The following is a 15,205-nucleotide window of genomic DNA, read 5'->3' on the forward strand; positions in this document are numbered from 1 at the left end:
TTTAAAAAGAGAAACTTTTAGTTTCTATCCCCCAGAATAATTTAGGTACTTCCTACTACTAGGTGACATAATCTCTGTAGTTCTTTACTGTTGCTTAGAAGAGTTCATTGGTTTAATTACTAATTTAATGATGATCACTCCTTCCGGACTAAGGATTTTGAAGTTAGAGACCATGCCTGCCTTGTGTACTGCTAAGTCCCAGCATATACTATAAAACATCTTACTAAGTAATTTTACTTATCATTTAAATGTATAAATGAATGAATGGAGAGTGAGAATGAATGAATGAAGAAATGGCTTTCAGTGCTAACCTAGTATCTGCAAAACTGCCATTTTTTCCAAACTTTATTTAATCACAATTAGCAAATAGATGTTTTAGTTGTCTTCTAAAAAATATCTAAGGAAAATTTTATTTAAAATGCCTCTTTTCCCAAATACAATGCAATTACAATGAGCCAAAAAGATGCTGTGACTAGCTTAAGTTTATAAAATTAACTCCTCCATACATATATGTGTATTTATACATAATATGTCTACCCCACTTCTAATGCAAAGTCTGAAACCCTTATTTTTATGATTTAATACAGTTACTCAAAATATATTTCATACAAAAACTAGTTAGCAACTATTTTAAGAAAAAATAGGGAACAGTTGCAGGCTTGCATTTTTTATGTCTACTATTACACATATCATATTCTAATAATTCTGGAAAGCGCTATTTGAATTAGTGCTTTAGTTAGCAGGACTGGAAAAGGAAAAGAAAGAACAGCATAATAGAGGTGAAGGTTACAACATTTGTCATTTATATGGCATATTTTTTACTTCCTAAGGCAAATGTTAACACTTTCCTTCTGTTGCTATTCAAAGTGGACAAAAAATCTCTACCTTGAAAATGTATTTTATTCAAACTTATTTACAGAAAAGATAATCCCTGCTTAAAATGAAGATTATCTGAGAATTCTTCAAGCCACACCTTAGATGGTTGCTATTTATATTTAAAATATAAAGAACTAGACATAAGCAATCCTAAAATCAATTGATGACTACATTTTTTGAAGCCTGTTTATTTAGAAATCCTACCAAATAAAACAGATTTTTGTTTTCTCAAATTTCTAGATCATTACAGCCTTGAAAAGAGTATAAAAATTGATGTCTGATATTTTAAGATAGTAAATTTGGCAACAGATTATTTTACCCTTCTTCATTAACAAATCAGACATTATAAAAATTATATATACTCATGGGTATGTGTACACATGCAAGTATGCACACCTGCAAGTACACATACATATTAAAATTAATAGGTAGTGGCTCCTAGATAGCTCAGTGGTTGAGTGTCTGTTTTCAGCTCAGGTCGTGATCCCAGAGTCCTGGGATTGAGTCCCACATCAGGCTCCCACAGGAATCCTGCTTCTCCATCTGCCTATGTCTCTACCTCTCTCTCTGTTTTGCTCATGAATAAATAAATAAAATCTTTAAAAATATATATTAAAATTAATAGGTAAATCTGTATCAATATTGTAACTTCTATTTCAAATATCTTTAATTTAAAAGTTAATGTAATAGACTGTGAACCAAAGATTTGCAACATATATAATGATTGTGGAGAAAACAAATACTCTCTTACACTTATTAGAATGATTTGGTTGTTATCTATTAAGGTTTGGAATGTGTCTACTGTAATATACAGCATTTCTACTCATTTTGTATCTATACTAGAGAAAAAAACATTTTAACTATGAGACATGTAGGAAAATGTCAATAATGCGTTGCTTATAATAATGCATTGCTTACAATACTGGAGGGTGCCTGAGTAACTCAGTCAGTTAAGCTACCAACTCTTGATTTCACCTCAGGTCATAATCTCAGGGTCTGTTCTGCTCTACACTGAGTATGGAGCCTGCTTGAGATTCTCTCTCTCCCTCTCCCTCTGCGCCTCCCCACCCTTGTGTGCACAAATGCTCTCTCTCTCTAAAAAAATAATTTAAAAAACAATAATACAATATTGGAAGTATTTTAAAAGTTCATTAACTGGGGAATAGCCAAATAATTTATGGCATATCCATAATTATGACATACCTTGTGTTAATTAAGAATAATAGGGTAGTCTATAGTCTTCCATAAAAAAAATCTAAAAATATTTAAATTTAAGTAAAATAACATAATACAAATTTTTAAATAATATTTAAGTGAAACAGCATCATGTGCATATAGTACACATTAACTGATTTAATTCCCCCCATGATTAACAATCCAGTTATTATTTCTATCCCTATTATGCAAGCAAGGAAATGGAGGTAGAAAAAACATATGTCACATGGTAACATAGCTATTAAGTGACAGAACTGAAATTTAAACCCAGGTACATGGGCTCTAACATCTATACTCATAAGCAAGTTATAGAATTATAAATATACTAGAGGAATAATACAAACCACATGCAAACATATATATATCTTTCATATCATATATATGTTATAAATGTATATTTAAACATAGCTAAAGAATAAGATATTATATAATATTCTTTTATTATATAATATATTATTATATAATATTAGTATTATATAATATTATATATATAAGAATATTATATAAGATCTAAAACCTCTGGGATTGAAATAGCAGAATTGGGGTAAATTATTACCTTTATTATTCATGTTTTAATCAAGGACAAGGAGACTATACTCAGATACAATTCTCTGATTTGAGGGATCCCTGGGTGGTGCAGTGGTTTAGCACCTGCCTTTGGCCCAGGGCGTGATCCTGGAGACCCGGGATCGAATCCCACTTTGGGCTCCCGGTGCATGGAGCCTACTCTCCCTCTGCCTGTGTCTCTGCCTCTCTCTCTCTATCTCTCTGTGTGACTATCATAAAAAAAAAAAGTCTTAATTCTCTGATTTGAACCTTTTAAAAAATAAAAATGTGAATTTATATTAATTTCATAGTAAAGTAAGTTATGCGATTAATTTTCTATTTTTGATTAAAAAATAAGGTATATTTTGTGCATATAAGCAGAAAGTGAAAAATTACTGAGAATGTGACTTTTTAACAGATCTTGAAGTGAAAAGAATGTATTGACTCAAAATTGAGTGTTATTTGTAGTAAGTATAATAAAGAATTTGAAATTTAAATCAATGAAGGGTTTTTTAATTCCCTTCTCTCTATAGCAGCTCAAAAAGATACTATTTCCTTTATAGAATTGGGTGTTTCTTTTATCTAATGGAAGCTAAAAGAGAGTGATAGTGAGTTCTCAACACTGCTAATTTTAATGTACAGAAATGTAAGACAATGAAATGAATCCTTAATTAGAATTCTTTTGTTTATAAGTAAAAGGAACAGAATTGGAAGGAAACTTTGGTAAGAGTAAAATAATTTATTGAGGGCAGGACAAGACCGTGGAGGAGTAAGGTCCCCAACTCACCCGTCCCCACCAACTCACCTGGATTACTTTCAAATCATCCTGAAAACCTACGAATCCGACCTGGGATTTAAGGAGAGAACAGCTGGGATGCTACAGAGAGAAGGGTTTTCACTTCTAACAAGGTCGGAAAGTGGAAAACAAATTAAAAAGAATCCAGTGGGGGAGGCCCCCGCGGGGACCCGGGCTAAGGCCGCGGCCAGAGCCTCCGGACAGGAGAGCCCAGCCGCGGAGGAGCAGGAGCATCAAAGCCCTCACCGGGTTCTTCCCCATGGAAAGGCCTCAGCAGGGAAGCCGGGGAGAACCGCAGGAGGGGCGGTGGGGCCTCCAGGCTCCCGGGGTCACCAGGAGAGGAGGGGCCCGGGGGAGAGCGCACCCACACCGCGGCCGGGCTCGGTAAAGGGCTGGAGCGCACCGGTGGGGCCTCGGAGAGAAGCCGGTGGGTCAGGGGGGCTCCGGGGGAGGGGGCTGCACCTGCACCCCGGCCCAGAGCGCGATCCCAGCAGCGCAGGCCCTGGATCTCAGGGTGCCGGCGACACAGCACAGGATCCTGCAGTCCCCCGGGACAGGCAGGGGCCCCAGGGCGAGGCGGGGAAGGCACAGGACAGCAAGGATGCTCCTACCCTGGGGTTCCCCCAAGCTGTGCAGGTCAGCACCCCCACCCCAAGAGCACCCAGGTCAGTGCGGACTAGGAGACTGTGGGTGGTTACTGGTGGAGCTGATTCCAGGGCTGGAGACTTGGCCACTGCCAGTGGCGTTGTTCCTTCTTTTTACTATTTATTTATTTATTTATTTATTTATTTATTTATTTATTTTTATTTATTTATTTTTTTGGCATTGTTCCTTCTTGTGTCACCCTGTGCCTGGGAGAGGTGGAGCCCAGGGAACAGAGAGCTCATGGGGTCAACAGCACTGAGCCCAGCACCAGCAGCGGGGTGGGGGGAGCAGTTCCCATAGGTGCACACACCTGAGAATCAGCACAGCAGCTTCTCCCTCATAAGACCAGCTAGAAGGACAGGTGAAGAGCAAGTTCGTGACGGAGCAGCACTGGAAAGCTCCAGGGGAAGTTAAGGGATTTACAGTATATAGAACCAGAAGGGACCCCTCCTATTTTTTTCTTCCTTTTTCCAGTACAACTCATTTTTATATCAGACTATAAATTTTCATTTTTTTCTCTTTTCCCACCTTAACTACAAAATTTACCACTTCTTTGTTTTTAAGATTCCTCCTTTTTGACTTTCATATTTCTACAATTACAGGTCCTAGATATACTTTCCACTTCTAGATTCCCTTCAACATACTCAAATTAATTTGGGGAGATATACATGATTTTTTTGTTGTTGTTGTTTTTTTGTTTTCTCTGCCTCATTTGTTCTACAATGGTGGAAGTTAATACCTTCTAAAACATGACCAGCATGCACCCAGAACCAAGTGGTATACCATGCTGGTTCATTCTGTGGATTAATCATTCCCATTCTAACCCCCTCTGTTATCTCATTTATGTTTTGGTGGTCAATGTTGCGGACTTCTACAAGTAGAAGTTTTTATAAACTGGTTTATAAAATTTGGGATTGAGCATCTTCTAAGACACAGAACTTAATATACACTGAACCAAGAGGATCACCCTCTAGGACCCCTCAGGTAGACTACATTCTCCCTCCACTACTTCACCACCACCATCTCCCAGATACCAGCACCCCCCCATTTTTTTCTTTTTTTTCTTTTTTTTCCTCTTTACTTTTGCTATTTTTCTCTTCTCTTTATTTTGTTTCTTCTTCTTTGGGATTCTTGGCCTTTCATTTTTTACTATTATGTTTTAAAATTTGTCTTTTACTTTAGCGGTCCTTTTGTTTTATTTTATTTTGATCTCTGTTTTCAATTTCTGGTCTGACCTCATCAGAATCATCTAAGATGAAATTTATTTAGGTCGTCATTGATATTCGTGACTCAGCCCGCTCATATAGCCACTCTGAACTGAGCAAAATGACTAGAAGGAAGAACTCATCACACACACACACAAAGAATCATAAAGAATACTCTCTGCCAAAGAGTTACAGAATTTGGATTTCAATTCGATGTCAGAAAGCCAATTCAGAAGCACAGTTATAAAGCTACTGGTGGCTCTGGAAAAAAGCATAAAGGAATCAGGAGACTTCATGACTGCAAAATTTAGATCTAATCAGGCCAAAATTAAAAATCAAATAAATGAGATGCAATCCAAATTGGAGGTCCTAATGACGAGGATTAATGAGGTAGAAAAAGGAGTGAGTGACATAGAAGACAAGTTAATGGCAAGGAAGGAAGCTGAGGAAAAAAGAGAAAAACATTGAAAAGACCAGAGGAGGGATCCCTGGGTGGCGCAGCGGTTTGGCGCCTGCCTTTGGCCCAGGGCGCGATCCTGGAGACCCGGGATCGAATCCCACGTCAGGCTCCCGGTGCGTGGAGCCTGCTTCTTCCTCTGCCTGTGTCTCTGCCTCTCTCTCTCTCTCTCTCTCTCTCTCTCTGTGACTATCATAAATAAAATAAAAATTAAAAAAAAATTTGAAAAGACCAGAGGAAAGGTTCAGGGAAACAAATGATAGACTCAGAAGGAAAGATCTACATTTAATTGGGGTTCCAGAGAGTGCCGAGAGGGCCAGAGGGCCAGAAAGCATATTTGAATAAATCATAGTTTAGAACTTCCCTAATTGGAGAAGGAAACAGGCATTCAGATCCAGGAGATAGAGAGATTCCCCCCCCAAATCAATAAAGACCATTCAACACCTTGACATTTAATAGTGAAACTTACAAATTCCAAAGATAAAGAGAAAATCCTTACAGCAGCGAGAGACAAGAGATCTCTAACTTATATCGGGAGAAATATTAGATTAACAGCAGACCTCCCCACAGAGACCTGACAAGCCAGAAAGTGCTGGCAGGATATATTCAGGGCCCTAAATGAGAAGAACATGCAGCCAAGAATACTTTATCCAGTAAGGCTCTCATTCAGAATAGGAGAGATAAAGAGCTTCCAAGATAGGCAGAAACTGAAAGAATATGTGACCACCAAACCAGCTCTGTGAGAAATATTAAGGGGGACCCTGTAATAGAATGAGGAAGCCCAAAGAAATAATCCACACAAACACGGACTGAATAGGTACTACAGTGACACTAAATTCATATCTTTCAATAGTAACTCTGAATGTGAATGGGCTAAATGATCCCATCAAAAGACACAGGGTTTCAGACAGGATAAAAAACAAGACTAAATCTATTTGCTGTCTACAAGAGACTCATTTGAGACCTAAGGACACCTCCAGTCTGAAAATGAAAGGTTGGAAAACCATGTACTATTCAAATGGTCCTCAAAAGAAAGCTGGGGTAGCAATGGTCATATCAGATAAATTACAGTTTATCCCAAAGACTCTAGTAAGAGGTGAAGGGGGATACTCTATTATACTTAAAGGATCTATCCAACAAGAGGACCTAACAATCATAAATATTTATGCCCCTAATGTGGGAGCTGCCAAGTATACCAACCAATTAATGACCAAAGACAAGACATACTTAGATCATAATACACTAATAGTAGGAGACTTCAACATGACACTTTCTGCAAGTGACAGATTTTCTAAGTACTACATCACCAAAGAAACAAGAGCTTTAAATGATACACTGGACCAGATGGATTTCACAGATATATACAGAACTTTGCATTCTAATGCAACTGAATACACATTCTTCTCAAGTGCACATGGAACTTTCTCCAGAATAGACCATGTACTGGGTCACAAATCAGGTCTCAACTGATATCAAAAGATTGGGATTGTTCCCTGCATATTTCCAGGCCATAATGCTTTGAAACTAGAACTCAATCACAAGATGAAATTTGAAGAAACTCAAACATGTTAAAGAGTACCCTACTAAAGAAAAATGGGATATCAGAGTTACAGTAGTAAATGAAACTGCTTTGAGTTTCAACGTCTTAGAGGAAGGAAAAAGAGAATAATAGGGAAGCATTAACTTTGGTTGAAGGTAATGTTTGCCCTTTAATCTTTCACTCATGGTCTGCTAGTGAGAAGGAAGTAAATGAGATTCTTTTGTGCAACTTTGTCATTTCGTTGTATTACCAAATAGCTGAGGTTTTGATCCCGAGGTGTTTTGCAAGTATGTTTGGTAAGCACGGTTAAGAGAAGTTAGCAGGAGTGGTGATAGTCTGTGTGTGGGGACTGGCAGGGGATGATTTGTTTTAGGGGAAGATGCCCATATTTCAAGCTTCTGAATAAACTGTGTGAAACGGAAAAAAAAAAAAAGAGTATCCTACTAAAAGATGAATGGGTCAACCAGGAAATTAGAGAATTAAAAAGATTCATGGAAACTAATGAAAATAAAGATATAACCGCTCAAAATCTTTGGGATACAGCAAAAGCAGTCCTAAGAGGGAAATATATCGCAATACAAGCATCCCTCAAAAATTGGAAAAAACTAAAATACACAAGCTAAACCTGCACCTAAAGGAACTGGAGAAAGAACAGCAAATAAAACCTACACCAAGCAGAAGAAGAGAGTTAATAAAGATTCGAGCAGAACTCAATGAAATAGAGACAAGAAGAACTATAGAACAGATCAACAAAACCAGGAGTTGGTTCTTTGAAAGAATTAAAAAGATGGATAAACCATTAGCCAGCTTTATTAAAAACAAAAGAGAAAAGACTCAAATTAATAAAATCATGAATGAAAAAGGAGAGATCACAACCAATACCAACGAAATACAAACTATTTTAAAAATGTATTATGGGCAGCTATATGACAATAAATTAGGCAATCTAGAAGAAATGGACACATTACTGGAAAGCCACAAACTAACAAAACTGGAACAGGAAGAAATAGAAAACCTGAACAGGCCAATTACCAGGGAAGAAATTGAAACAAGTCATCAAAAACCTCCCAGGACACAAAAGTCCAGGGCCAGATGGCTTCCCAGGGGAATTCAATCAAAGGTTTAAAGAAGAAACACTACCTATTCTACTAAAGCTGTTCTGAAGGATAGAAAGGGATGGAATACTTCCAAACATGTTTTATGAGGCCAGCAGCACCTTAATTTCAAAACCAGACAAAGACCCTACCAAAAAGGCGAATTATAGACCATATCCCTGATGAACAATATGCAAAAATTCTCAACAAGATACTAGCCAATAGAATCCAAAAATACATTAAGAAGATTATTCACAATGACCACGTGGGATTTATCCCCGAGATGGAAGGTTTGTTCAACACTCATAAAACAATCAACGTGATAGATCATATCAACAAGAGAAAAAAGAAGAACGATATGATCCTCTCAATAGATGCAGAGAAAGCATTTGACAAAATACAGCATCCATTCCTGATCAAAACTCTTCAGAGTGTAGGGATAGAGGGAACATTCCTCAGCATCTTGCAAGCCATCTATGAAAAGCCCACAGCAAATATCTTCCTCAATGGGGAAACACTGGGAGCCTTTCCCCTAAGATCAGGAACAAGACAGGGATGTCCACTCTCACCAATGCTATTCAACATAGTACTAAAAGTCTTAGCCTCAGCAATCAGGCAACCAAAAGAAATAAAAGGCATTCAAATTGGCAAAGAAGAAGTCAAACTCTCCCTCTTTGCAGATGACATGATACTGTACATAGAAAACCCAAAAGACTCCACCCCAAGATTGCTAGAACTCATACAGCAATTTGGCGGTGTGGGATACTGCCCAGAAATATTACAGAATACAAAATCAATGCCCAGAAATCAATGGCATTTCTATACACTAACAATGAGACTGAAGAAAGAGAAATTAAGAAGTTAACCCCTTTTACAATTTCACCCAAAAGCATAAGATACCTAGGAATAAACCTAATGAAAGAGGTAAAGGATCTATACCCTAAAAACCACAGAACACTTCTGAAAGAAATTGAGGAAGACACAAGAGATGGAAAAATATTCCATGCTCATGGATTGGAAGAATTAATATTGTGAAAATGTCTATGCTACCCAGGGCAATTTACATGTTCAATGCAATCCCTATCAAAATACCATGGACTTTCTTCAGAGAGTTGGAACAAATCATCTTAAGATTTTTGTGGAATCAGAAAAGACCCCAAATAGCCAGGGGAATTTTGAAAAAGAAAACCAGAGCCGGGGCACCACAATGCCGGATTTCGAGTTGTACTACAAAGCTTGATCATCAAGACAGTGTGGTACTGGCACAAAAACAGACACATAGATCAATGGAACAGAACAGAGAACTCAGAAATGGACCCTCAACTCTATGGTCAACTAATATTCAACAAAGCAGAAAAGACTATCTCCTGGAAAAAGGACAGTCTCTTCAATAAATAGTGCTGGGAAAATTAGACAGCTACGTGCAGAAGAATGAAACTAGACCATTCTCGTATACCATACACAAAAATAATCTCCAAATGGATGAAAGATCTAAATGTGAGACAAGAATCCATCAAAATCCTAGAGGAGAACACAGGCAACACCCTTTTTGAACTTGGCCACAGTAACTTCTTGCAAAATACATCCAGGAAGGCAAGGGAAACAAAAGCAAAAATGAACTATTAGGACTTCATCAAGATAAAATGCTTCTGCACAACAAAGGAAAATGTCAGCAAAACTAAAATGTCAGCAAATATCTATGGGAGAAGATATTTGCAAATGACATACCTGATAAAGGTCTAATATCCAAGATTTGTAAGAACTTCTTAAATTCAACAGCAAAGAAACAAACAATCCAATCATGAAATGGGCAAAAGACATGAAAAGAAATTTCACCAAAGAAGACACAGACATGGCCAACAAGCACATGAGAAAATGCTCCGCATCACCTGCCATCAAGGAAATACAAATGAAAACCACAATGAGATACCACTTCACACCAGTGAGAATGGTGAAAATTAACAAGACAGGAAACAACAAATGTTGGAGAGAATGTGGAGAAAAGGGAACCCCCCTGCCCTGTTGGTGGGAACTGTGAACAGGTACAGACACTCTGGAAAACTGTGTGGAGGTTCCTCAACGAGTTAAATTAGAGCTACCCTATGACCCAGCAACTGCTGGGAATTTACCGCAAAGATATAGATGCAGTGAAAAACCAAGACACCTGCACCCCAATGTTTATAGCAGTGATGTCCACAATAGCCAAACTGTGGAAGGAGCCTCGGTGTCCATTGAAAGATGACTGGATAAAGAATATGTGGTCTGTGTACACAATGGAATATTACTCAGCCATTAGAAATGACAAATACCCACCATTTGCTTTGACGTGGATGGAACTGGAGGGTATTATATACTGAGTGAAGTAAGTCAATCAGAGAAGGACAAACATTATATAGTCTCATTCATTCGGGGCATATAAAAAATTAGTGAAAGGGATTAAAGGGGAAAGTAGAGAAAATGAGTGGGAAATATCAGAGAGGGAGACAGAACATGAGAGACTCCTAACTCTGGGAAACCAACAAGGGGTAGTAGAAGGGGAGGTGGGTGGGGAATGGGATAACTGGGTGACGGGCACTGAGGGGAGCACTTCACTGGATGAGATCTGGTGTTATACTATATGCTGGCAAATCGAATTCCAATAAAAAAAATTTAAAAAATAAAATAGAATAACATATTAATAGAATATCAGAAAGTTTTACAAAATCAAAGTTAGGAGACACAGTTGTTTTCAGTAATGAACTCATGTTTATTATTAAAGCTCTGTTTTATTAATTCTATACATTTAATTGGATGAGCACTGGATATTATACTATATGTTGGCAAATTGGATTTAAATCAAAGAAATGTATAAAAAATTCTACACATTCCCCCTACTTCTCTGTAGACATCTTCATAAAATTAGATTTATGCACAAGAAAAGAGAGACTTATACAGCCACCAGATAGAGCAAGCACTAGAGAGAATTCTTATTTCTTTATGTTAATCACAGGGTAAGGATAAAGGCAGCCCAAGTTTTGCAATAGGTCCTTATCCCTTTTCCAATCTACCTTGGACAGGATGCATTATATATTGTAAAAACATATGTCAGGTTTTATTACTTAAACCATAGGGATTAGGGGCTTGGCCATTTTCCAGAAAAAGGAGCACTCAGTAAATGCCTTTTGCACTTAGAGGATCTTATTTTTTTTTTTATTTTATTTTTAAGTGGGCTTGAACTCATGAACCTGAGATCAAGACCTGAGTTGAAATCAGGAGTTGTACACTTAACCAACCAAGCCACTCAGGTGCCCCAAGAATTCTTATTTTTTAAGAAGACAACTTGTTGATCACTTTGGAGAAATGATCAAAAGATTCAAAGGACATCCATACATAAAGTCACATTTTGGAATTTAAATCATGCTCTAACATATTGTTTTGTTTTTAAAAAGTAAATGCTTTTAAAAATTGCTTTAACAAAACTATGACACTTTATATTTTAAATTTTACTTCTCTATTTAAGACAAGTTTTATAATGGGGAAACATGATAACTTATTAGATGGGAAATTAAAAACAATAAAGCCCTAAGGAAGTAATGAAATTATAACAAAAACAGCTAATGAAATCATTGTTATTACAGGTACCCACATCCATATCTGAAATTCTGAGGTTGAATTTATTCACAGGAAATGAAAGTGGATTATCCCTCCCTATAATGATTTCCCAAGTAGAATGCTTTCACAGCATGTAGTGCATTGGATTGTGGAAGGAAAATATTAGAATTGATTTTAATATTTATTGCATATCTGACATTAGAAAGAATTTAAGCTTTATTAACATTTAATAAATGATTGACAGCTCTTCTCTCTTTTTCTGCACTTCAGACGGTTTGTATTGCAAAGACACTCCACAAAGGATTACATGGCTTCTAGAGAGCACTACCTCAAAATATGAAAAAATTACTTAATGGATTTATGCAGAACTCCCACTTCTGCCCATGACAAAGTAACTGATTCTGCACTTGTCTTCCAAAAAGTAAGTATCAAAGAGGAAACAATATATGATTCTTAACAAATATTCAATCCTAGATGGTTCAGGATTGCAAAAATTAAGAGAAGCATGTGGGGTGAGCCCACAACCACTCCAGGTATTGGTTCATCAACCTGAGCATTCAACTGAGATTACAGAAAGGCCACACTTTAGGAAGAAGATCAAACAACAGAACAAGAGCTATCATATGGGACTACTTTCAAAATTAAAAGATCTTATAACAAGTTTTTTTTAAAAAAAGGAAGGGGGAAGCATGGTATACTTAAAGTCATCTGACACCTCCTAAACAAAAATCGCTGAATTAAGATATGTATGTTATTATATATTAATAGCATAATGTATAATTAATATATATTTTACATATATAAAGAGAGAAACAAAAACAGAGAAAGAATAACTATACTTACCATAACCACTGTGTAGCATAACATTAAATAATTACTAATCATGTGAAAAGACCAGAAAATATGACCTAACATCAAGAAAAAGACCAGCCAGTTGAAATAAAATGACCTCAACATTGGAATTAGCAGATCATGATTTAAGGATATTATAATGAACATACTCCAGAAAAAAAATAAAAAAGAAAATAAACATACTCCAGGACTTAAAGGAAAATAAGATCATAAAGAACAAAATGACTGAGAAACTCAGAAGGAAAGGTACATTCTTAAAAGGGAAAATGGATCTTTGAAAGGTGCCTGTGTGGCTCAGTTGGACTCTTGGTTTGTGTTGGACTCTTGGTTTTGGCTTAAGTTATGATCTTAGGGTGGTGGGACCTAGCGCAATGTGGAGTCTGCTTGTCTTTCTCTCTCTGCTCCTTCCACCCACCCTACCCCCAAATAAATAACTAAAATATTTTTTTTTAACAAAAGGATAATGGATATTTGAGATCTGGAAAGTAAAACAGGTGGAATGAAAATTTCATTTATGTTTAATAGTAGAATTGAAAACTGCAGAAGAGAGTATTAAAAAACTTCAACACAGTCAAACATAAATTTGAGTGTAACTAAAACATTGCATACAAATAAATTTATGTCTGTGCATGCATGTATAAAAAATAAAGAAATTTAGAAATCCATGGTCTGTACTTCTCTAAGGAAAAGGAAAAAAAAAAAAACAGCAGCATAAACTCAAAGCAAATGTAAAGAAGGATATTATGCAAAAAAAAAAAAAAAGCAGAAATTAAATCTAAAGAATCTAGTTTCTTTGAGTGCATTAGTCCTGATTAAGCAGCTGGGCAATATAATTTATAAATATAGGTGCAGTATAGTTGACGCATTCTATAGAAATTCTCAAAGATGATGAGGATTAACCTTAAGGTTTTAGCATCTGGTATAGGAATGAGCTGCATAGATCTGATCAACTTAGGAAATAGAAGCAGGGTTTTTGTGTGTGTGTTTGTGTGTTTTTAACCCGCAAAACACTCAGTATAGCAAACTACTTAAAAATTAAGAGTATTTTGTGTGAATGAATATAATATGATTTTTACCCCGAAACATTAGAAATATAAACAATGAATAAATATGCAGTAACAATGAATAAAATGTCACCTGTACCTTGTGAAAAAAAATACAAACACAAAATTAACAGTCACAAGTTGGTTTTGGGAAAATATTAGTAATAAACTCTTAGCAGACTGATCAAAAAAAAAGAAAAAAAAAATAAGGCATGCATCACCCAACATCAGGAAGAAAACTGAAATCATTTTACACATAATAAAGATATTTTTAAAACTATGCATTATAATTTCTGTTATGAATATAAACATATAAACCTATGTGTTTATGAACAACTTTATACAAACAATTTAAGTAAATTGGACAAATTTCTTCAAACATACAAATTAACCAAAATTAACAAAAGACACAATTAATAAAATATTTTCTCAAATAATTGTATGTTTAACAAGTTGAATTTGAAAAAAAAAAAAAAAGCCTCTATGCAAAGAAAAGCCCAGACTCATTTGGTCTATTGTTTTTGTTTTGTTTTGTTTTGTTTAATAGGATAAAAAAAATGTTCAGCTTTGTTGGCATGTAATTGACATATAATAGTGTGTACATTTAAGGTGTACAACATGTTGACTTGAGACACATATATTGCAAAATAATTCCCACCACAGCCCTGGCTAATATTTACATCATATCACTATATCACCTAACTACCATTTCTTTTTTGTAATGTATAACATTGAAGATCTACTGTCTAGCAACTTTCTAACATATAATACAGTATTATTAATTCTAATCACTGTGCTGTATATTAGATGCCCAGAACTTATTTCATCTTGTAACTGGAAGTTTTACTCTTTGAGTTCATGAGTTCAAGCCCACTTAAAAATAAAATTAAAAAGATAAGAATCCTCTAAGTGCAGGAGGCATTACACTTTGACCAACAACTCCCCCTTCCCTCAACCTCCTGCCCTTGCTAACCACAGGCATCTAGTTCTATGAGTTTGCCCTTGTTTAGATTTCATATATACGTGATATCACCCAGTATTTCTTTCGCTGGCTGAATTGTTTGTTTTGTTTTGTGTTGTGTTTTTTTTTTTTTTCCGGAAGACAGGATGATAATGCATAATGTAATGGCTTTTAAAACACTATTGGATTCTTGACTTACCTTAAATAATTCTCATTTCTAAAGTTGCTTTTGATATTCTCTAGTCTTAGTTATATTTCAAGCTAAAAGGAAGCTTCTGAAACTGAGTTGTGTGCTAAATCTCATGATACTAATTTTCCCTTTCTTCTTTCATATATACTCTCTGCTCCTTAGACTAATGGGGCAGTAAAATCTTCCTCGTTCAG

Source organism: Vulpes lagopus, chromosome 24 (genome assembly GCF_018345385.1).
Source record: "Vulpes lagopus strain Blue_001 chromosome 24, ASM1834538v1, whole genome shotgun sequence".
NCBI lineage: Eukaryota > Metazoa > Chordata > Mammalia > Carnivora > Canidae > Vulpes > Vulpes lagopus.